Source organism: Mus caroli, unplaced genomic scaffold (assembly GCF_978045245.1).
Source record: "Mus caroli unplaced genomic scaffold, Mus_caroli_1 scaffold_15, whole genome shotgun sequence".
Taxonomy (NCBI): domain Eukaryota; kingdom Metazoa; phylum Chordata; class Mammalia; order Rodentia; family Muridae; genus Mus; species Mus caroli.
Window position 1 is genome coordinate 71,099,496 of NW_028227270.1, and position 25,441 is coordinate 71,124,936.

Here is a 25,441-nt window from a genome sequence, read left to right on the forward strand (position 1 = left end):
TTGTCACTGTACAGAATGATGTGCAGAGACAACAATCACAAAGTTTAATCCCCAGTTCCAAGATAGGAGAATATCTATCTGCATGAGTAGGACAGGAACAGAGAATACCTATCCCAGGAGACCCTACTCAACTTGAAGCAACCTGAGCCCTTATCAACACTTACCTAAGCCTGGGTGATAGGGCAGTGACTGTCCATAGTCTGCCTTCCTCTCTGATGAGAGCAGGGTCCAGAGTAGATCCCCATAGTCTGCCTTTCTCTCTGACAAGAGCAGGATCCAGAGTAGATCCTGCAGTGTTTGACCATGGGTGGTTACTGAGGGCCATGTCACACAGGCCTGCCCAGTAACACAGCAAAGCCTGCAGAGAAACCAGAGACATCCCATTGAGTCCACTCAGTGTCCTCCCTGAAGACCTGGATCCATCCTGCCCAGGACATCGCCTTGCTGATATGAGGACACGCAGCTCACATGATGCTGTACCAGTGCCACTCTGGTGTAGACAATGTCTCACAGCTTGTAGATTGTTTCCTGGAAGGTTTCTATGCAGGTAAATTAGAAATCTACATTCCTACCTTACAATCCTTCAAGCTCTGAGGAGACCAAAGGCACTGTCTGCATCCATTGTTTATCAAACTTTAACCATGCCTCTTTTCTCCCATATATTTTTTCTTTTTCTTTAATATATTTTATTACGTATTTTCCTCAATACAATGCTATCCCAAAAGTCCCCCATACCCTCCCCCCTCTCCCCCATTTCCCCACCCACCATTCCCATTTTTTTTTTTTTTTTGGCCCTGGCGTTCCCCTGTACTGGGGCATATAAAGTTTGTGTGTCCAATGGGCCTCTCTTTCCAGTGATGGCCGACTAGGCCATCTTTTGATACATGTGCAGCTAGAGTCAAGAGCTCCGGGGTACTGGTTGTTCATAATATTGTACCACTTATAGGGTTGCAGGTCCCTTTAGCACCTTGGGTACTTTCTCCAGCTCCTCCATTGGGAGCCCTGTGATCCATCCAATAGCTGACTGTGAGCATCCACTTCTGTGTTTGCTAGGCCCCGGCATAGTCTCACAAGAGACAGCTATATCAGGGTCCTTTCAGCAAAATCTTGCTAGTGTATGCAATGGTGTCAGCGTTTGGAAGCTCATTATGTGGTGGATCCGTGGATATGGCAGTCTCTAGATGGTCCATCCTTTCATCACAGCTCCAAACTTTGTCTCTGTAACTCCTTCCATGGATGTTTTGTTCCCAATTCTAAGAAGGGGCACAGTGACCCCACTTTGGTCTTCATTCTTCTTGAGTTTCATGTGTTGAGCAGATTGTATTATATATCTTGGGTATCCTGTTTTGGGCTAATATCCACTTATCAGTGAGTATATATTGGTGAGTTCCTTGTGATTGGGTTACCTCACTCAGGATGATGCCCTCCAGGTCCAAACATTTGTCTAGGAATTTCATAAATTCATTCTTTTTAATAGCTGAGTAGTACTCCATTGTGTAAGTGTACCACATTTCCTGTATCGATTCCTCTGTTGAGGGGCATCTGGGTTCTTTCCAGCTTCTGGCTATTATAAATAAGGCTGCTATGAACATAGTGGAGCATGTGTCCTTCTTTTTTTTAATTTTTAATATTTTTTATTACATATTTTCCTCAATTACATTTCCAATGCTATCCCAAAAGTCCCCCATAGCTCCCCCCACTTCCCTACCCACCCATTCCCATTCTTTTGGCCCTGACATTCCCCTATATTGGGGCATATAAAGTTTGCAAGTCCAATGGGCCTCTCTTTCCATTGATGGCCGACTAGGCCATCTTTCGATACATATGCAGCTAGAGATAAGAGCTCTAGGGTACTGGTTAGTTCATCATGTTGTTCCAACTATAAGGTTGGAGATCCCTTTAGCTCCTTGGGTACTTTCTCTAGCTTCTCCATTGGGAGCCCTGTGATACATCCAATAGCTGACTGTGAGCATCCACTCCTGTGTTTGCTAGGCCCCTGCATAGTCTCACAAAAGACAGCTATATTTGGGTCCTTTCAGCAAAATCTTGCTAGTGTATGCAATGGTGTCAGCGTTTACAAGCTGATTATGGGATGGATCCCTGGATATGGCAGTCTCTAGATGGTCCATCCTTTCATCACAGCTCCAAACTTTGTCTCTGTAACTCCTTCCATGGGTGTTTTGTTCCCAATTCTAAGAAGGGGCACAGTGTCCACATTTTGGTCTTCATTCTTCTTGAGTTTCATGCGTTTAGCAAATTGTATCTTATATCTTGGGTATCCTAAATTTTGGGCTAATATCCACTTATCAGTGAATACATATTGTGTGAGTTCCTTTGTGATTGTGTTACCTCACTCAAGATGATGCCCTCCAGGTCCATCCATTTGGCTAGGAATTTCATGAATTCATTCTTTTTAATAGCTGAGTAGTACTCCATTGTGTAAATGTACCATAATTTCTGTATCCATTCCTCTGTTGAGGGACATCTGGGTTCTTTCCAGCTTCTGGCTATTATAAATAGGGCTGCTATGAACATAGTGGAGCATGTGTCCTTCTTACCGGTTGGGACATCTTCTGGATATATGCCCAGGAGAGGTATTGCTGGATCCTCCGGTAGTACTATGTCCAATTTTCTGAGGAACTGCCAGACTGATTTCCAGAGTGGTTGTACAAGCTTGAAATCCCACCAACAATGGAGGAATGTTCCTCTTTCTCCACATCCTCACCAGCATCTGCTGTCACCTGAATTTTTGATCTTAGCCATTCTGACTGGTGTGAGGTGGAATCTCAGGGTTGTTTTGATTTGCATTTCCCTAATGATTAAGGATGTTGAACATTTTTTCAGGTGCTTCTCAGCCATTCGGTATTCCTCAGGTGAGAATTCTTTGTTTAGTTCTGAGCCCATTTTTTAATGGAGTTATTTGATTTTCTGGAGTCCACCATCTTGAGTTCTTTATATATATTGGATATTAGTCCCCTATCTGATTTAGGATAGGTAAAGATCCTTTCCCAATCTGTTGGTGGTCTTTTTGTCTCATTGACGGTGTCTTTTGTCTTGCAGAAGCTTTGCAATTTCATGAGGTCCCATTTATCAATTCTTGATCTTACTGTGCAATCCATTGCTGTTCTGTTCAGGAATTTTCCCCCTGTGCCCATATCTTCAAGGCTTTTCCCCACTTTCTCCTCTATAAGTTACAGTGTCTCTGGTTTTATGTGAAGTTCCTTGATCCACTTAGATTTGACCTTAGTACAAGGAGATAGGAATGGATCGATTCGCATTCTTCTACATGATAACAACCAGTTGTGCCAGCACCATTTGTTGAAAATGCTGTCTTTCTTCCACTGGATGGTTTTAGCTCCCTTGTTGAAGTTCAAGTGACCGTAGCTGTGTGGGTTCATTTCTGGGTCTTCAATTCTATTCCATTGGTCTACTTGTCTGTCACTGTACCAGTACCATGCAGTTTTTATCACAATTGCTCTGTAGTAAAACTTTAGGTCAGGCATGGTGATTCCACCAGAGGTTCTTTTATCCTTGAAAAGAGTTTTTGCTATCCTAGGTTTTTTTGTTATTCCAGATGAATTTGCAGATTGCTCTTTCTATTCGTTGAAGAATTTAGTAGGAATTTTGATGGGGATTGCATTGAATCTGTAGATTGCTTTTGGCAAGATAGCCATCTTTACAATGTTGATCCTGCCAATCCATGAGCATGGGGATCTTTCCATCTTCTGAGATCTTCTTTAATTTCTTTCTTCAGAGGCTTGAAGTTTTTATCCTACAGATCTTTCACTTCCTTAGCTAGATTCACGCCAAGATATTTTATATTATTTGTGACTATTGAGAAGGGTGTTGTTTCCCTAATTTCTTTCTCAGCCTGTTTATTCTTTGTGTAGAGAAAGTCCATTGACTTGTTTGAGTTAATTTTATATCCAGCTACTTCACCGAAGCTGTTTATCAGGTTTAGGAGTTCTCTGGTGGAATTTTTAGGGTCACTTATGTATACTATCATATCATCTGCAAAAAGTGGTATTTTGACTTCATCTTTTCCAATTTGTATCCCTTTGATCTCCTTTTGTTGTCGAATTGCTCTGGCTAGGACTTCAAGTACAATGTTGAATAGGTATGGAGAAAGTGGACAGCCTTGTCTAGTCCCTGATTTTAGAGGGATTGCTTCGAGCTTCTCACCATTTACTTTGATGTTGGCTACTGGTTTGTTGTAGATTGCTTTTATCATGTTTAGGTATGGGCGTTGGATTCCTGATCTTTCCAAGACTTTTATCATGAATGGGTGTTGGATCTTGTCAAATGCTTTTTCCGCATCTAACGAGATGATCGTGGGGTTTTTGTCTTTGAGTTTGTTTATTAATGGATTACGTTGATGGATTTCCGTATATTAAACCATCCCTGCATCTCTGGAATAAAACCTACTTGGTCAGGATGGATGATTGCTTTAATGTGTTCTTGGATTCGGTTAGCAAGAATTTTAGTGAGGATTTTTGCATCTATATTCATAAGGGAAATTGGTGTGAAGTTCTCTATCTTTGTTGGATCTTTCTGTGGTTTAGGTATCAGAGTAATTGTGGCTTCATAGAATGAGTTGGGTAGAGTTCCTTCTACTTCAATTTTGTGGAATAGTTTGTGCAGAACTGGAATTAGATCTTCTTTGAAGGTCTGATAGAACTCTGCACTAAACCCATCTGGTCCTGGGCTTTTTTTGACTGAGAGACTATTAATGACTACTTCTATTTCTTTAGGGGATATGGGACTGTTTAGATTGTTAACAATTAACCAAACACGGAGTTGGTTCTTTGAGAAAATCAACAAGATAGAAAAACCCTTAGCTAGACTCACTAGAGGGCACAGGGACAACATCCTAATTAACAAAATCAGAAATGAAAAGGGAGACATAACAACAGATCCTGAAGAAATCCAAAACACCATCAGATCCTTCTACAAAAGGCCATACCCAACAAATCTAGAAAACCTGGACGAAATGGACAAATTTCTAGACAGATACCAGGTACCAAAGTTAAATCATATATTTTTTTCAATTCTGCATCCCTCTTGCCAAGCCCTGAATGAAACAATCCATTTTTCATCCCCCACTGCTACACCATATCTCATCTCCACTATTTCTTTTGCCTTTTTTTCATATATTTGTTTTTAGTGTAAAATAACATTAAGTATAGCAAAACATGTGATGTCAATTTAGTAGTATAAAACAAATACATGCCCAAAGACCCAGGGTGAATATGCAGGGTCCTGTCAGCCCCTCAAATCCCATGTGCTCCTCTGTCATCACACCTCCTCTGCCCCCCCCCAAGGATGTCACCATGCTTTAGAGACCTCTTCCTCACATTTAAGTAGAATCCTAATACCCTGAGCTTGTACTGCTCAACTTAGCAGTCTGACTCAATCATATCGTGTCTCTTCTCTGTCTGGCATCTTCTAGTTAGCATTGTAGCACTTGTTCAGTAGAATCATATCTGAATGATTAATATTAAGTAGTTTCACATTGTTTTAAGGTACCCAGATTTCCCTACTCATTCCAAAGTTGACAGATGTTCACATTCCCCTGTTCAACTGCTCTGACTGTCCTGGAACCCACTTCTTCCCTGCATGTTGCGATTAATAACTTGTGTGCTTCTGAGGCTCCAGCTTAACTGCTCAGAGTTTCCACTGGCATGGACACTGGTTAATTTTTTGGCCACTTCAGGCCTCCTTTCCAAAATTCACTCATTTCAGTTAACTGTAGTATCAGCCAATGAGGTTAAGGACTTTAGTATGTTTGTTCCTTGCTCATATTTCTTTTCATTTCATGCAAGTGAGCTATTCTCCCACTCTTTGAACTGCCTTTCTTTTCATAGATTTATAGGAAAACATATTCTGGGTGTAAGCCCTTTTTTGGTTGTACATCTTGACTGGAAATTATTCTATGCAAATCCCCCCCCCCCGGAAATTGATCTGTTACACATGGCTGAGTGCCACCATGTGAGTGCTGACAATTGAACTCTGGTCCAAGGCAGTATTGAGCCACCTTTCCAGTCTCATAGGTTCTCACATTTTATCACAAGATTTTAACTAGTACATCCCTCACAATGAGTTTATTTTGACCCTTTATTATTTATAGTTGTCAAAGTCAAGGAGGAAAATGTTAAAAACTTAAAATCTATCAATATGTTGAATCTTAAAATAGTATATTGAATTTTCATTTTCTTTAAATATATGTGCCATTTACAATAACCATTACCATTCTTTCTCTCTCTCTCTCTCTCTCTCTTTCTTGAAAAAGGTTTCTCTGTATAGCCCTGGCTGCCCTGGAACGCACTCTGTAGACCAGGCTGGCCTTGAACTCAGAACTATGCCTGCCTTGCCTCCCAAGTGCTGGGATTAAAGGCGTGTGCCACCACTGCCCAGCACCATTATCATTCTTGTTTTTTGGTTTTTGTTTTTTTGCTTTTTGTTTTTATGAGACAGGGTTTCTCTGTGTAGCTCTGGATGTCCTGAAACTCACTTTGTAGACCAGGCTGGCCTCGAACTCAGAAATCCACCTGACTCTGCCTTCTGAGTACTGGGATTAAAGGTGTTCATCACCACTCCCGGCTCACCATTATCATTCTTTTTTTTTTATTTTTAATATTTTTATTACATATTTTCAACACTGAGATACCATTTTATTTAATGACAACGCCTAAGATAAAAAAAAAAGGAGAAATTTTAGCAACGATGAGGGAAGGGACATGTCAGAAGCTGCAATTGGGTGTGTAAACTAGAACAGCCATGGTGGATATTGGTACAGAGTTTCCTGAAAATAGAACTACCATAGGCTCTGGTGTAATATTTCTGAGCATGGACTCAAAGGATGCAGTCTACATCCTTCCAAGGACATCCATGCACATCCATGGTGATTGTGGTCCTACTCCCAATGGCAAGACAATTAGGCATTGTAAAAATACCTAAATAAATTCTATTAGAGTTTGCTAATTTGAAAATTTGAATATTAAAGGAAAGTATGCAAACACTACTAAGCATTCAAACTATCATAGGCGGTTTGGTTCTTAATTAGTCACATGCATTCTTATGGTTAGGAAATGAATTTCATTTTCATAAAATTCTGTACCCGAAGACAAAAAGGTACATTAGTTTTGATTATATTAAATAGTAACAAATCTAAATAAATAAGTGACAAAAGGAAGCTTTGTGTCGGACTTGAGACAATCTGTGATCACAGAATGAACAGATAGGGTTCTGCAGACAGAAGACAGCGTGACAGTGACAATATCAAAGAAACAACTCAAGTTCCACAGAGAAGCTCACTTTCTCAAAAACTAAGAACCTGATCTACTCATGTAGGTATCTTCTAGGAGGCAAACATACAATGTAACTTTCTGGTTGACACCTGAAATACACCTGAAAGAATGTTTGGCTGAAGCAGACACAGGTGAAAGAATATTTCCTATAGGAAACATATGAAATGACAAATAATGTTTAGATGGATCATTAATATGATCCCACAGAAAGTTGGAGCTTGAGGTTTGGTTTGCCTCGCTCCATTTTGCTACTCATTGCAGGTGTAAAGCTTGTATTGGTTCACATTACAATTGCTGAGCTTCACCCATGGAGTCCTCTTACAGAGAAACTCACCAAAGAACTTCTACTGAGATTCCTGAGGATTTTGCTGCTTCCTTGAACTCAGACCTCATTGGCAGTCTCACAGATTCGTCTACATTCAACTGCCCTCGCTGACTCTTGTGTGGTGTCTGCCCAGTGGTCTGGTCTGCAGGAACTGACTCCTGTTTGGTGTTTGCTAGGGAACTGGACTGAGACCAACAAAGTTTGTAGTTGCCCAGTAGAACGATTTCTATACAGGTCTGCTTCCCCCATATCCTAACAACCTTTCTTTCCCACTTCATCTGGTGGTTTGTGGGCTAGAGGGAATTTAACCCTTGTTAAAGTAGGCTGAACAAAACAAATGCCTACACAGAGGAGCACTGATACTCAGGGATAAGGAACAACACATGGCCAGAGGTCTATTTATGCCTGACTCAGCAGCAGGATTTGGGAAAAAGGAAGCAGGAAAAGGACACAGGAGGTGACCTTCTCCTGGAGGCTGGGGAGGGGCTGTGGCAGCCTCTCTACTGCCAGCAGCCCTTTGTGATGAGGAGGCCACACCTGTGTGATGTGTCCTGAGCCCTCCTGACACATCTCACACTGCACTCAAGGACTCAGTAGCCTGAGAGCTGCATTGCGATTCAGAAGATGGAGAATTTTCTCTCTCTGATGAATAGCATTATTGATTCATGGATGAGCCCCAGCTCCATGGACATAGCAATGGACATGACCATTGGCTTTATGTGTGGAGGTGGGCTCTTTTTCCTACTTATCCCCTTCCTGAAGGAGTACCCAGTGTCACCAGCATCTGAAAATGTATGGGACAAACCACAGGTGAGGAGAACTTTAGTTCACACACACTGGAGCAGCAGTCTGTTGTTCATGGCTGTTGCTTTCACGTTTTCTAGGAAAGCTGGTTTAGTGACATTTAAAAAAAAAAGTAACAGAATATAATCTTTTGTTTTAGTCTTAGATATGAGATATGGGGCTGCTTCAAAATATCCACAGCAGCTGAGTATGACTTGCCTGATGTTCAAGACAGGGCACGATTTTGCTAGCAGATGATAGTTTCTCTGTTCTGGTAGCTTTAGTGATTCTGGGGATGTTTCAGAGACTACAGAAATGCTAGTTCCTGGGAGACATGGTGGGTTGTCCTTTGATGTTGGTTTTTATTGCTTGCTTGTGTTTGTACTTTGATCAGCAGTTATGTGGACAGAAGACAGAAGAAATAGAAATAGGATATATTGACAGTGAAGATGAAATATCCCCAAGGAACTCAACCCCCGCCCCACAATCAGCAGAAAGTATTAATAATAACTATCCATTTCCCCTCTATGGTTTTCTCCCCCTTACTATCAACTGTTAGGGGATAGAATGGGTGGAAGGAAAAGGGTGGAAAAGATTGGAAGAAAGACAAAGAAAGTAGCTAATGTTTAGCTACAGACATTAAGAGGAAATCTCTAGAAAGAGTCTGATGGGATTGACAGGCAGGGCAGAGGTGAGAGTGGTCCTGAGGTGTCTTCAGGAAGCTCACAGACCAACTGTACATGGTGACAGAGAGGCCACTAAGGATGAGTGAGGCTCCATGAACAGACTGCATTTCAGAGTTGGGGGGGGAACAGGAGAAGCTCAGAGGAGACCATCAGTCCTCTGTTCAGGGGCTTCTTTTGATTGTACTGAGCTGATGGGAAGCAGGTGATGAGACCAAGGGCCTCAGGTCAGGGCTTCAGTCTCCTCAGCTCTGAGAAAGCAGGTATCACCTGACATCCCAGACACAGCTGCAGAGCTCAGCCTTGGGTAGGTGCTTGTGGGATGAACACTAACTATGGATATCTGTGGTAACTGTCCCATAGACAGTGCCTTCTTCTGTTTTTCCTACAAGATGACAAGGAAATGTGTTTATGCACAGTATGAGTGTGTCAAGGATGGATGAGAGAACACTTCCTGGAAAATGCAGATTTCGTGTGTTTGAGGACCAAAGAGAGCAGGAAGCTTATCTATAAGAAAAAGGAAGAAAGGTCTCCAGCTCATTTGTGTTGTTTCTAACTGGCAGGATGTGAAGAGGGGGCAGAAGAAGACAAGTAAGAAAACTGCTCCTGGAAAAGGGAGGCTTATGCTTTCCTGAGGAAAGAAATTCCCTCTGGCTTAGCCTTTAGTGAAGAGGACATGGTATGCAAGAAAGATGTGGTGGCTTCTGGGAATGAAAATCATAGAACCCTCAGGTTTTGGGATAGAAAGGAGCTGTGGTTGGCCTGGGATGGGTGCTACAAATGGGAGTGTTGTTCAAGGCACTAGAGTGATGCTGTGAACCTGGATGGGGGGACCCAGGTTCACATGACAACAGGTAGCTTCAACCTCTCAAATGCATTCCTCTTTCAGATCCTGTGGCTATTAAAATGTTGTAAGTGAAATTATAAAGGTTGAGGTAGGGACAAGAAAAATGTACATGGAGAGATGAGGCCCCTCCATTCCCCTTGCTCAGGTTCAGTTCTCTGTTCTTGTGTTATGGTGCTTGAGCACTAGAGTCCTAGCATGGGGAGTCACAAGAGGATGCCTCACTCCTGTGTGTTCTCATTTCTTATCTTGATCCTACTTAACTATCTCCAGGTTGTACGGATGGAGGAAAAGAGGAGGAAGAGACCAAGACTATATCACAACCTATGGAAATGTAAGAATCTTTGTCCTATGAAATTTTCATACCAGATGTGGGCTCAGGGTCTGGGCATCTTCATACTGAATATACTATGCAGGGTGGGATTCCAAGGCATCTTTGTTGGATGTGAGGCTAAGGGGCATAGGATATGTAGGCGATGGAGGTACCATATTAACACAGACGGATGGGCCTCTTGATCCTCTGATTGGGGCTGATGCTTTTGCCTCCTGTATTTGGCAGTCCCAACAAGCAACGTTACCTGGACTTCACACGACAACCCTTTGAGAACCACAGACAGAAAAAGGATCCTCTTCCTCTCTCACAGCTGTCCTCTTATCTCAGGGTCATGGAGGATCCTTCACAAAACAATGTTAGTCTATTTTTCTCGGTACATTCTCTACTGACTCTGAATAAGCTGTGGCTACTGCCCATGAGTTCAGAAGACCTTCCTTGGGAAGACGTAAACCTGTGAGGTTTACTGATGACAGTGACCCTGAGGAAGCTCCATCCCAGGCAAAATGACTTCCATAGCATTCCCAGTATCAGCCATTACCTCACCAACTTGTGACACCAAACTTCATAGGTGAGAAACAAATCCAAGAAAACAAAATCCTCCCAAGATCCACTCCAAAACAAACACAGGAAGCTCCATCCCAGGCTAAAAGACTTCCACAGCATTCCCAGTATCAGCCATTACCTCACCAACTTGTGACACCAAACTTGGTAGGTGAGAAACAAATCCAAGAAAACAAAATCCTCCCAAAATCTACTCCAAAATAAACACAGGAAGCTCAATCCCAGGCTAAAGGACTTCCACAGCATTCCCAGTATTAGCCACTACCTCATTAACCTGTGAAACCAAACTTGGAAGGTGAGAAACAAATCCAAGAAAACAAAATCCTCGAAAGATCCACTCCAAAAGAAACAAAGGAAGCTCCATTCCAGGCTAAAAGACTTCCACAGCATTCCTAGTGTCAGCCATTACCTCACCAACTTGTGACACCAAACTTGTTAGGTGAGAAACAAATCCAAGAAAACAAAATCGCCCAAGATCTAGTCTAAAACAAACATAGGAAGCTCCATCCCAGGCTAAAGGACTTCCACAGCAACCCAGTATCATCCATTACCTCACCAACTTGTGACACCAAACTTAGAAGGTGAGAAACAAGTCCAAGAAAACAAAATCCTCCCAAGATCCACTCCAAAACAAACACAGCAAGCTCCATTTCAGTCTAAAAAGTTTCCACAGCATTCCCAGTATCAGCCATTACCTCACCAACTTGTGAAACCAAACTTGGAAGGTGAGAAACAAATCCAAGATAACGAAATCCTCCCAAGATCCACTCCAAAACAAACACAGGAAGCTCCATCCCAGGCTAAAAGACTTCCCCAGCATTCCCAGTATCAGCCATTACCTCACCAACTTATGACAACAAACTTGGAAGGTGAGAAACAAATCCTAGAAAACAAAATCCACCCAAGATCCACTCCAAAAGAAACACAGGAATCTACATCCCAGGCTAAAGGACTTCCACAGCATTCCCAGTATCATCCATTACCTCACCAACTTGTGACACCAAACTTCGTAGGTGAGAAACAAATCCAAGAAAATAAAATCCTCCCAAGATCCACTCCAAAACAAACACAGGAAGCTCCATCCGAGGCTAAAACACTTCCACAGCATTCCCAGTATCAGCCATTACCTCACCAACTTGTGACACCAAACTTGGTAGGTGAGAAACAAATCCACGAAAACAAAATCCTCCCAAGATCCATTCCAAAACAAACACAGGAAGCTCCATTCCAGGCTAAAAGACCTCCACAGCATTCCTAGTGTCAGCCATTACCTCACAAACTTGTGACACCAAACTTGGTAGGTGAGAAACAAATCCAAGAAAACAAAATCCTCCCAAGATCTACTCCAAAACAAACATAGGAAGCTCCATCCCAGGCTAAAGGACTTCCACAGCATTCCCAGAATCAGCCATTACCTCACCAACTTGTGACACCAAACTTAGAAGATGAGAAACAAGTCCAAGAAAACAAAATCCTCCCAGGATCCACTCCAAAACAAACACAGGAAGCTCAATCCCAGGCTAAAGGATTTCCACAGCATTACCAGTATCAGCCATTACCTCACCAGCTTGTGACACCAAACTTGGACTGTGAGAAACAAATCCAAGAAAACAAAATCCTCCCAAAATCTACTCCAAAACAAACACACAAAGTTCCATCACAGTCTAAAGGACTTCTACAGCATTCCCAGTATTAGCCACTACCTCACTAACCTGTGACACCAAATTTGGAAGGTGAGAAACAAATCCAAGAAAACAAAATCCTCCCAAGATCTACTCCAAAACAAACATAGGAAGCTCCATCCCAGGCTAAAGGACTTCCACAGCATTCCCAGTAACAGCCATTACCTCACTAACTTGTGACACCAAACATGGTAGGTGAGATACAAGTCCAAGAAAACAAAATCCTCCCAACATCCACTCCAAAAGAAACACAGGAAGCCCCAACCCAGGCTAAAAGACTTCCACAGCATCCCAGTATCAGCCACTACCACACCAACTTGTGACACCAAACTTGGTGGGTGAGAAACAAATCCAAGAAAAAAAAATCCTCCCAAGATCCACTCCAAAACAAACACAGGAAGCTCCATCCCAGGCAAAAGGACTTCCACAGCATTCCCAGTATCAGCCATTACCTCACCAACTTGTGACACCAAACTTGGTAGGTGAGAAACAAATCAAAGAAAACAAAATCCTCCCAAAATCTACTCCAAAACAAACACACCAAGTTCCATCCCAGGCTAAAGGACTTCCTCAGCATTCCCAGTATTAGCCAGAACCTCACTAACCTGTGACACCAAACTTGGAAGGTGAGGAACAAATCCAAGAAAACAAAATCCTCCCAAGATCTACTCCAAAAGAAACATAGGAAGCTCCATCCCAGGCTAAAGGACTTCCACAGCATTCCGAGTATCAGCCATTACCTCACCAACTTGTGAGACCAAACTTGGAAGGTGAGAAACAAATCCAAGAAAACAAAATCCTCCCAAAATCTACTCCAAAACAAACATAAAAGCTCCATCCCAGGCTAAAGGACTTCCACAGCATTCCCAGTATCAGCCATTACCTCACCAACTTGTGACACCAAACTTCGTAGGTGAGAAACAAATCCAAGAAAATAAAATCCTCCCAAGATCCACTCCAAAACAAAAACAGGAAGCTCCATCCCAGGCTAAAAGACTTCCACAGCATTCCCAGTATCAGCCATTACCTCACCAACTTGTGACACCAAACTTGGAAGGTGAGAAACAAATCCAAGAAAACAAAATCCTCCCAAGATCCACTCCAAAACAAACACAGGAAGCTCCATTCCAGGCTAAAAGACCTCCACAGCATTCGTAGTGTCAGCCATTACCTCACGAACTTGTTACACCAAACTTGGTAGGGAGAAACAAATCCAAGAAAACAAAATCATCCTAAGATCTACTCCAAAACAAACATAGGAAGCTCCATCCCAGGCTAAAGGACTTCCACAGCATTCCCAGAATCAGACATTACCTCACCAACTTGTGACACCAAACTTAGAAGATGAGAAACAAGTCCAAGAAAACAAAATCCTCCCAAGATCCACTCCAAAACAAACACAGGAAGCTCAATCCCAGGCTAAAGGACTTCCACAGCATTCCCAGTATCAGCCATTACCTCACCAACTTGTGACACCAAACTTGGTAGGTGGGAAACATATCAAGAAAACAAAATCCTCCCAAAATCTACTCCAAAACAAACATACAAAGTTCCATCCCAGGCTAAAGGACTTCCACAGCATTCCCAGTACCAGCCATTACCTCACCAACTTGTGACACCAAACTTGGTAGGTGAGAAACAAGTCCAAGAATACAAATTCCTCCCAAGATCCACTCCAAAAGAAACACAGGAATCCCCATCCCAGGCTAAAGGACTTCCACAGCATTCCCAGTATAAGCCACTACCTCACCAACTTGTGACACCAAACTTGGTAGGTGAGAAACAAATCCAAGAAAACAAAATCCTCCCAAGATCTACTCCAAAACAAACATAGGAAGCTCCATCCCAGGCTAAAGGACTTCCACAGCAACCCAGTATAATCCATTACCTCACCAACTTGTGACCCCAAAATTAGAAGGTGAGAAACAAGTCCAAGAAAACAAAATCCTCCCAAGATCCACTCCAAAAGAAACACAGGAAGCTCCATTTCAGGCTAAAAAACTTCCACAGCATTCCCAGTATCAGCCATTACCTCACCAACTTGTCACACAAAACTTGGAAGGTGAGAAACAAATCCAAGAAAACGAAATCCTCCCAAGATCCACTCCAAAACAAACACAGGAAGCTCCATCCCAGGCAAAAGGACTTCCACAGCATTCCCAGTATCAGCCATTACCTCACCAACTTATGACACCAAACTTGGAAGGGGAGAAACAAATCCAAGAAAACAAAATCCACCGAAGATCCACTCCAAAAGAAACACAGGAAGCTACATCCCAGGCTAAAGGACTTCCACAGCGTTCCCAGTATCATCAATTACCTCACCAACTTGTGACACCAAAATTCGTAGGTGAGAAACAAATCCAAGAAAATAAAATCCTCCCAAGATCCACTCTAAAACAAACAAAGGAAGCTCCATCCCAGGCTAAAAGACTTCCACAGCATTCCCAGTATCAGCCATTACCTCACCAACTTGTGACACCAAACTTGGAAGGTGAGAAACAAATCCAAGAAAACAAAATCCTCCCAAGATCCACTCCAAAAGAAACACAGGAAGCTCCATCCCAGGCTAAAGGACTTCCACAGCATTCCCAGTATCAGTCATTACTTCACCAACTTGTGACACCAAACTTGGACGGTGAGAAACAAATCCAAGAAAACAAAATCCTCCCAAGATCCACTCCAAAAAAAACACAGGAAGCTCCATCCCAGGCTAAAGGACTTCCACAGCATTCCCAGTATCAGTCATTACTTCACCAACTTGTGACACCAAACTTGGACGGTGAGAAACAAATCCAAGAAAACAAAATCCTCCCAAGATCTACTCCAAAACAAACATAGGAAGCTCCATCCCAGGCTAAAAGACTTCCACAGCATTCCCAGTACCAGCCATTACCTCACCAACTTGTGACACCAAACTTGGTAGGTGAGCAAGAAGTCCAAGGAAACAAATTCCTCCCAAGATCCACTCCAAAAGAAACATAGGATTCCCAGTCCCAGGCTAAAAGACTTCCACAGCATTCCCAGTATCAGCCACTACCTCACCAACTTGTGACACCAAACTTGGTAGGTGAGAAACAAATCCACGAAAACAAAATCCTTCCAAGATCTCCTCCAAAACAAACATAGGAAGCTCCATCCCAGGCTAAAGGACTTCCACTGCATTCCCAGTATCATCCATTACCTCACCAACTTGTGACACCAAACTTAGAAGGTGAGAAACAAATCCAAGAAAACAAAATCCAACCAAGATCCACTCCAAAAGAAACACAGGAAGCTCCATCCCGGGCTAAAGGACTTCCACAGCATTCCCAGTATCAGCCACTACCTCACCAACTTGTGACACCAAACTTGGTAGGTGAGAAACAAATCCAAGAAAACAAAATCCTCCCAAGATCCACTCCAAAACAAACACAGGAAGCTCCATCCTAGGCTAAAGGACTTCCACAGCATTCCCAGTATCAGCCATTACCTCACCAACTTGTGACACCAAACTTGGAAGGTGAGAAACAAATCCAAGAAAACAAAATCCTCCCAAGATCCACTCCAAAAGAAACACAGGAAGCTCCATCCCAGGCTAAAGGACTTCCACAGCATTCCCAGTATCAGTCATTACTTCACCAACTTGTGACACCAAACTTGGACGGTGAGAAACAAATCCAAGAAAACAAAATCCTCCCAAGATCCACTCCAAAAAAAACACAGGAAGCTCCATCCCAGGCTAAAGGACTTCCACAGCATTCCCAGTATCAGTCATTACTTCACCAACTTGTGACACCAAACTTGGACGGTGAGAAACAAATCCAAGAAAACAAAATCCTCCCAAGATCTACTCCAAAACAAACATAGGAAGCTCCATCCCAGGCTAAAAGACTTCCACAGCATTCCCAGTACCAGCCATTACCTCACCAACTTGTGACACCAAACTTGGTAGGTGAGCAAGAAGTCCAAGGAAACAAATTCCTCCCAAGATCCACTCCAAAAGAAACATAGGATTCCCAGTCCCAGGCTAAAAGACTTCCACAGCATTCCCAGTATCAGCCACTACCTCACCAACTTGTGACACCAAACTTGGTAGGTGAGAAACAAATCCACGAAAACAAAATCCTTCCAAGATCTCCTCCAAAACAAACATAGGAAGCTCCATCCCAGGCTAAAGGACTTCCACTGCATTCCCAGTATCATCCATTACCTCACCAACTTGTGACACCAAACTTAGAAGGTGAGAAACAAATCCAAGAAAACAAAATCCAACCAAGATCCACTCCAAAAGAAACACAGGAAGCTCCATCCCAGGCTAAAGGACTTCCACAGCATTCCCAGTATCAGCCACTACCTCACCAACTTGTGACACCAAACTTGGTAGGTGAGAAACAAATCCAAGAAAACAAAATCCTCCCAAGATCCACTCCAAAACAAACACAGGAAGCTCCATCCTAGGCTAAAGGACTTCCACAGCATTCCCAGTATCAGCCACTACCTCACCAACTTTTGACACCAAACTTGGTAGGTGAGAAACAAATCCAAGAAAACAAAATCCTCCCAAGATCCACTCCAAAACAAACACAGGAAGCTCCATCCCAGGCTAAAAGACTTCCACAGCATTCCCAGTATCAGCCACTACCTCACCAACTTGGGACACCAAACTTGGTAGGTGAGAAACAAATCCAAGAAAACAATATCCTCCCAACATCTACTCCAAAACAACCACCTCCTTGTTTCAAAAGTAGGGCCGATGTAGTGTCATGTCCTACCAGTGAGAAAAGGTTATAGGCAAGCCTACCAGCTGGAAGCCTGCCTGCAAAACAATGACTGTATTGAAAAGACACCAAAGGTACGATGCATCAAAATTTCAAAAAGCTATTAGCAAGCCCACTGAGCACTTTTCAAGGGCTTTCTCTATTCTAAAGGTTTCGGGCCAGCCACCATCCATCCTGAGCATGGCCGAAGCATTCAGCACCACAAGGAGCGAGGGAATAACCAAAATGCAACAAATTGGAAAGAACAACAAGGAACCACATTCAGATTCCTCACCTACTCCTAAACCAACCAAGGTTCAGGGACATTTCCCATCAACCACTGTTCATTATTCCAAGAACAGGCCTCATCTCTCCCAGACTGCCCAGCTCTAAATCTTCAAAGCCAAACCCTACAAATGCAGGAAATGGAAGGGGCCTGTGCCTACAGGGCTGCCCTTAAAGAGGGACATAGCAAAACGTGATGTGCATAACACCATCAAAAAGGACCTTGGTGTTGGGGCACAAAAGGTGCCTGGCACTGCAAGCAGCAGCCCAGGGAAGGAACTGAGACCCAGGAAACCTGCACTGAGGACAGAAAAGTGGCCCTACATGAAACCAGCTGAGCACTATTCCCTGCTTGAGGCAAAGACCAAAATTAAGCCAGCATCACACATCACAGACCTTCCACTGAAACACAGGAGACCCAATCTGCAGATGCTTGTGGCAAGGAATCTGACCCCACCTGGAGTTCTAGCCTCAAACCTCCCCCAGGTTGTGTATCCCGCCTCACCCATCTGTGATTCCAAGGCTCCCAGGGTCCTGGAAAAGTTGTATCACCAGGATCCAGATTGAACAAGGATGAAAAGTGCATCAGTTGGGAGGCCAGAGAGAGCTGAGTTTATACACTCAACTGCAGAGGCTCAGGAGAACCAAACAGCCCCTCAACCTGCTTTCAGCCATGGGGCCACAAAGTCCCATCCAGATCCATTGCTGAGATACCTGAGTGTTCAGAGACCTACTTCCTACTTCCAGGTAGCAAATCCCCAACAGATCAGGACCATCCGAGGCACTGGAAAAGGCAGTCTGACGCCAAGTAACAATCCCAAAATGGCCAAGCATGCAACCCAGGAGAGCTTTCAGGAGGAGGACTTAAGACATCACCCCAGGGTTATGACAATGGAAGGCCCTGGAGAAAGGGTCCAACCTTCAGCAGCTAAACAGTGGACGTGAAAGAAGAGTCACCTTGTGCATGGAGAGTGAGTCTGGGATCCAGTGAGAGTCACTATGGCAAGGACATCAATGTCAGTCCCAGGGTTTTGGGGTCTTTATGGGCCAACAAACTCCCAGCCTACAAATCTACAAATACCTACCTCACAACACTCACAGGAAGCAAGTCATAAGATATCAGGCCCTACTGGACACCCTTCTACCACAAGTGCCATCCTACTATATAACCCTAAATCTCAGCTGCCTCTCACTGCCACCATGGATATACTAGCAGGTGTCAGACCATGCCTGGCACAGCCTCAGACCCTGACTGGATACCAGCATAGCTTCACCATCTACAAACTTGTAGGTATCAAGGATCCTTGTCAAACATTCATCCAACATTTCCTTATTTATGTAAAAATGAATCAGAGTATGCATCTCACTTGTGTGAAGATGGTTTTCATCTTTAAGAAATAGTAAAGCAATATGCACACAATACTGTTTTCAAACAAATGAAGGATTATTTGAAGTAAATATTTGATGGACACATCAGTATTACAAATAGAGACACAATCTGGGTCCTGTGAAAATGTTCTCAATTGAAAACTTTGGTCATGAATGGATGAAGTTTAAAGGACCCTTGCTCTTCACCACAAAGCCTGACAGCCTCCTGCTGTGTGGGTCACAGAGAAACCTTGATAATCTCATGATGGCCTGGGTGATCCTAACCACTAAAAGTTCATTGGCACTGAGTTCCCAGGGTTCTCAAGGTCAGAATATGGTACTAGGTAAATGTCTCAGGAAGACACACACAGCCCTGAGCTCACCCATACTCGAGTTATAAGATATCCTGATAGACCTCCATCTCTCATACACTGTCATATATCAGGATTTGTTAGATACCCCACCCTCCTGACATCAAATCCCCAAATAATATTAGTCAGAATGGCTAAGATAAAAAATTCAGCTGACAGCAGATGCTGGCAAGGATGTGGAGAAAGAGGAACACTCCTCCATTGTTGGTGGGATTGCAAGCTTGTACAACCACTCTGGAAATCAGGCTGGTGGTTCTTCAGAAAATTGGACATAGTACTACTGGAGGATCCCACAATACCTCTACTGGGCATATATCCAGAATATTTTCCAACTGGTAAGAAGGACACATGCTCCACTATGTTCATAGCAGCCTTATTTATGATAGCCAGAAGCTAGAAAGAACCCAGATGCCCCTCAACAGAGGAATGGATACAGAAAATGTGGTACATTTGCACAATGGAGTACTACTAAGCTATTAAAAATAATGAATTTATGAAATTCCTAGGCAAATGGATGGACCTGGAGGGCATCATCCTGAGTGATGTAACACAGTCACAAAGGAACTCACACAATATGTACTCACTGATAAGTGGATATTAGCCCAAAAACTTAGGATACCCAAGATATAAGATACAATTTGTTAAATGCATGGCACTCAAGAAGAACAAACACGAAAGTGTGGACACTGTGCCCCTTCTTAGAATTGGGAACAAAACACCCATGGAAAGAGTTACAGAGACAAAATTTGGAGCTGTGACGAAAGGATGGACCATCTAGAGACTGCCATACCCAGGGATCCATCCCATAATCAGCTTCCAAACGCTGACACCATTGCATACACTAGCAAGATTTTACTGAAAGGACCCTGATATAGCTGTCTCTTGTGAGACTATGCCGGGGCCTAGCAAACACAGAAGTGGATGCTCACAGTCACCTAGTGGATGGATCACAGGGCTCCCAATGGAGGAGCTGGAGAAAGTACCCAAGGAGCTAAAGGGACCTGCAACCCTATAGGTGGTACAACATTATGAACTAAACAGTACCCCGGAGCTCTTGACTCTAGCTGCATATGTATCAAAAGATGGCCTAGTCTGCCATCACTGGAAAGAGAGGCCCATTGGACTTGTAAACTTTATATGCCCCAGTACAGGGGAACACCAGGGCCAAAAATGGGAGTGGTGGGGGGAGTGTATTGGGGACTTTTTGGATAGCAATGGAAATGTAAATGAGGAAAATACCTAATAAAAAAATTAATTCTAAAAAAAAAAAAAAAAAAAAAGAACTCAAAATACCTGTGGGAGGAGATACTGAGAGAAAGCATAGAACAGAAACAGAAGGAAAGGCCAGCCAGAGACTGTCCCACCTGGGGATCCATTGCATATACAGTCACCAAACCCAGACACTATTGTGGATTCCAACAAGTGCTTGCTGACAGGACCCTGATATAGCTGTCTCCTGAGATGCTCTGCCAGTGCCTGACAAAGAACTGAATGCTCACAGCCATCCATTGGACTACGCACTGGGTCCCCAGTGGAGGAGCTAGAGAAAGGACCAAAAGAGCTGAAGGGGTTTGCAGTTACATAGGAGAAACAACAATATGAACCAACCAGTATCCCCAGAACTCCCAGGGACTAAACCACCAACCAAAGGGTACCCATGGCTCCAGCTACATATGTAGTAGAGGATGGCCTTGTGGGACATCAATGAGAGGAGAGGCCCTTGATCCCGTGACAGCTTGATGCCCCAGTGTACAGGAATGCCAGGACAGACAACAGGAGTGGGTGGGTTAGTGAGCGAGAGTGGTGGGGGGAAGATAGGATAGAGGGGTTTTCAGAGGGGAAATGAGGAAAGGGGATAAAATTTGAAATGTAAATAAAGAAAACATCTAATAAAAACTTAAAAAACAAAACCAAAAACAAGTGGACCTAGCAGAATGAACTCAGACCTCTCCTGTCACTGTACCCTTTTCCTGGGCCTCCCTCAGAGTGGGCACATGAAGGACAGAGGTGTCCTTCTCTTGAAAGCACATTTTACCATGAATTAAGTCTGTTATATAATGTCATATATATTGTTGGGCGCCATTTTGACCCTGGTTTGGGCCTGGAGGACCAACCCTGAGCCTGGCTCAAGTTTTGAGGCCTGTCTCAGTCACTTCCGTATAGAGATGACTCACCAAGACCTCTTTGGTATTGCCTCTGCCCTAGCATGTCTGATGTAGAGCAATGCCATTGGCCCTGTCAGTCACTCCATACCCTCTGTCACCCTTCCCCCACCTCCTATATCATCTTACCCCACCAAACATCCTCCTGTGTTCTGAACTTATATAAGTGAGAGGCTCATGTCATAAAATTGAGTTCCTGCTTCAACAAGTCTCTAGGCTGTGTGTGTTTCTTTCGGGTCATCAACACTCACCATCCTCCTCAGCCCCATAGAGACCAGGAAGGACCTCTCTCCTCTCACCTGGACCTGCCAGCAAGGAACCAGATAGATATAGATAGATGTAGATACAGATACAGATGATACAGATACAGACACAGACACAGACACAGACACAGACACAGATACAGATAGATGTAGATATATAAAAAAAAAACTATGCACAAGGGTCTAAATATACGCATAGGTGAAAAGTTCATTGGAGGAAAGGGGAACAGAAAGCACCTGAGGGGTGCTGAGGCTGTCCATCACCATTTTTTGCATCCTGTTTAGACACAAGCTGATGAACCTGGGGTCTAACACTGCACTGCCATTCAATCTTGGCCATCAGTGGACTGAAACCCTTATTATGTCCTGTTCTAAGGGCTCAGAGCAGGCCCAACTATTTCCATTTTGTTCTATTCAGGGGCCTTGTTTTTAGCACCTTCCTGGAACTAGCCTCCTATCTAACACAAGAACAGTGTGTCTTAGGAAAGCCTGAGTACACAGGATAGTTAATGTCCTCTAAACACAATCTGGCCACCACAAGAATGGAGGATCCATCTAAGGAAAAGGAGGAGGTAGACCAGGGATTATCCCTGCACCATCACACTTGAGCAGTGTAGATATCTCACCATAGAGAACAGAGCCTTGTGGCAGGGATATTGCTCAACCATTGGACATCAGGCCCTCTCAGGTTTCAGGGCCAAGCTGATATCCCTGCCAGAGAAGCTTATAGTGGTAATTCTCAACCTGAGGATCATAACCACTTTGGAGATTGTAGATCAGATATCCTGCATACCAGATATTTACATGATGATTCAAAACAGTAAAATATTTACAGGTTGAAGGTAGCGATGAAGTAATTTTATGGTTGAAGTGTCACCACATAATGAGGAACTGTATTAAAATCTTGCAGAGTCAGGAAGGTTGAAAACCACTGGCTTACAGGAAGGAGATGAGACAGGAAGGCCCAAAGGACAAGTAACTATGTAATGCTATAGTGTTTTGATCAGTGACTCCTACTTACACTGAGTGAATTGTACATACATTCCCAACAGTACTTGAACATGAAGTCTACAAGAAACCGCTTCAAACTTCAAAAAGGTCCATGTGTGCCCAGTGCCCAGGAACTGGCAACAAGTCTCAGTGTCCATTGTGGTGTTCTTAGCCATGGTCTATGGTATTCTTAGCCACACTGCAATGAAGGTACCTTGTGAAATCTGCTAGAAGGTAATGTCTTCTCTTTTGTCTGTCATTTATGTTTTTAGGGTATGTGCTCCATGAACATAAATTGAATATGCCCAGGAGTGGGGTGCATGCTTAGGAGTTTAGTGAACTCCTATACTGAGCATGCTCAGGGCACTAGTGTCTTCCTGCATGGAGCATGTGCAGGGATAGACCCACACTTCTACCCATATACACAGGCTCATGGGGTGAAGTGCCCATGGTTTACTTGCTGGAACAGGATGTGGCTTCCCAAATAGGATGCCAATGCTCTCCTCATCCCCTTCAGGTAATAAACCTTTCTCCTCTCTTTTGTCTCATCTCTGCTTAGTTTCTCTTTCACTCACTGCCAGGAGGACCCTTGGTGTTTGTCTTGCACTTAGACAATCAGTGTAGCCCACACAGCTGGCATCTGCCATGCTGCTCTTTACATTTCTTCTGCATCAGTGACATGACCTGCTGGGCCCACACAATTGTGCCTACTTCAGGACAGTGAAAGCCCTTCAGGGATAGAGAGTTAGTGGTGGACTTACTCCTCATATGCACATTAGCAGTGTCCTGGGTAGGGAACAACAATATAGATAGCCCTTCCTCAAGTTGTCCCATCCAGGGGACAGGTGCCAAGGTACGTTCACCTCTCAAGGCTTAGCTGAAACACTTTCGCATCCTGTTCAGGAAGTTTGTTGCCGCATCAGCTGAAAAAGAGAAGGCATGACCGTTCAGCTGAATAATGTGCAAATGGGGCCAAAGGGGCCTAATTTCCCTTGGGTAGCTCACCTGATACTGGTGGTCCAGGTTCCAGGATATGTTGTAAACCCAAGTCAGGGGGCTGGGATGAGGGAAGCGTTCTTGACCAGCATGACCAGGACATCATGGTTGGAGCTCCTGGAAACTGATGGAGCATAGATCTAGTAGCTAAATTCCAGCAACTGGAGGAAGGGCACAGGTACTTGTATCCATATTTGCACTGTTGGCTGGTGGGTAGTCAGACATATGTCCCCTTGAAGGTTGAGCCTGGCTACTTCCTGAATCTCTCAGTTTTTCTCAGAATATTCCCTGCTCCCATGGTTCAACATCCACAGAGATGGGCCTTTTCTCCTTCATCTCTTGAGAGACACAGGAAACAGAATGTTGGAAAGGTTAAAATACCTCACTGATGCAGTCCTGAATAGCTCTCAGCAGTATCAACAGCCTCCTTTAACCCTCTTGTAAATGTATTCTGGGCCAGGAAAAACCATCACCCATGTGGGCCTGGCAAAAGAGAGGTGGCAAGGGCCTCCTCTAGAATCTCAGCATGCATGAGTAATTATGAAGGACTGATCAGTTTGTGACAAGTCCAGCAACTGTGGGTCCCTCCATCTGGTCACAGAACTGTTCACCTTTATAGGAAGGTCAGGAGTATACCCAACTCTGCATTCATTCCTTGCAACCTTAACTCTCTAAGACATTGTCTAAAACGTGTCAACAGGTTCTACCATCTTCCATGTGTTCAATGTGTCTGACAGCAAGTTTGCTTCTCCTTACTGAACAGAAATCACAGCATCAGGATTGAAGGCACAAGCACGTATGTGAATATGCTGCACCTTGCCACTGCCCAAAAGTCATGTCTGAAATACACCCTCTTCCAACATGGTCCAGTAGATATGAAGACCAGCAGGGTAAAACTGCCAACACATACACACACACACACACACACACACACACACACACACATACAGACACACACACACGCTGCTAGCTATACCGTGCTGCTGCTGGCTGCCCTACACTGCTAGAAATCAAACTATGAAAGAAGGAGGGAAGGCTTGTCAGAAGATGCATAACAACTCCTGAAACACAACAGTAATGTAGCAGAGGGTGGAAGTGTGCATCGGGATGCCCAGTGTGCTCTGAGAGCTGGCACAGGATGTGAGTTAGCTACAGGGATCAAGGGAATCCAATAGGCTCTGATATACTAGTGAACATGGGACAAGCTGGGCAGCTAGGAAAATGCTGGATACCTAAGAGTTTCTATGGGAAAATAGCAGGGCAGTGTCCAAAATGGCATGACAGTGTGCAATGTGTGCCGATGGAAATGACTGGGAAAAGGGGAGCATGCCTCCCTAGGTCCTGTCCCTCCACACTTTGTGTATTGGGTAGGTCCGGTAGGACCTGACACTATACACAGCCCAGTGGTGGCAGGAGGAAGGGGTCCTTATTCTTCAGAGTGCCTTGAGTTTGGTAGTTGAATTCCTAACAAGACTAAATCTTAGCAGTGAACACAGGAGGTTAGGAATAGCAGGGTCTGATACATAGCAATGTATGTGAGGTCTCACAGGGTATAAGACTTAGTATTGTATGTGTGGTGAGGCACAGTGGATTTACCAGAATATACTGAAACATAGCAGCATCTTTATGAGTGATGGGGACATTGAGGGAATGTGTTCAGCAGGGTCAGATAAAAATCCATTACCCAATAGTGAGGCCTTGGTTCCATCAGCATCTGTTTTATGACAGTATATATAGGGCTCTAAGCG

At 43.7% G+C, this 25,441-nt stretch overlaps 1 long non-coding RNA gene across 1 annotated transcript; it reads right to left on the bottom strand.

The window, feature by feature from the left end:
- Positions 1-175: 175 nt before the first annotated feature.
- LOC147001001 (uncharacterized) lies at positions 176-24,047 on the bottom strand. Its single transcript, XR_015045334.1, has 3 exons — positions 23,703-24,047; positions 23,459-23,620; positions 176-358 (listed from the first exon to the last, which is right to left on the bottom strand). It is a non-coding gene; the product is annotated as an uncharacterized LOC147001001 (long non-coding RNA).
- Positions 24,048-25,441: the final 1,394 nt, after the last annotated feature.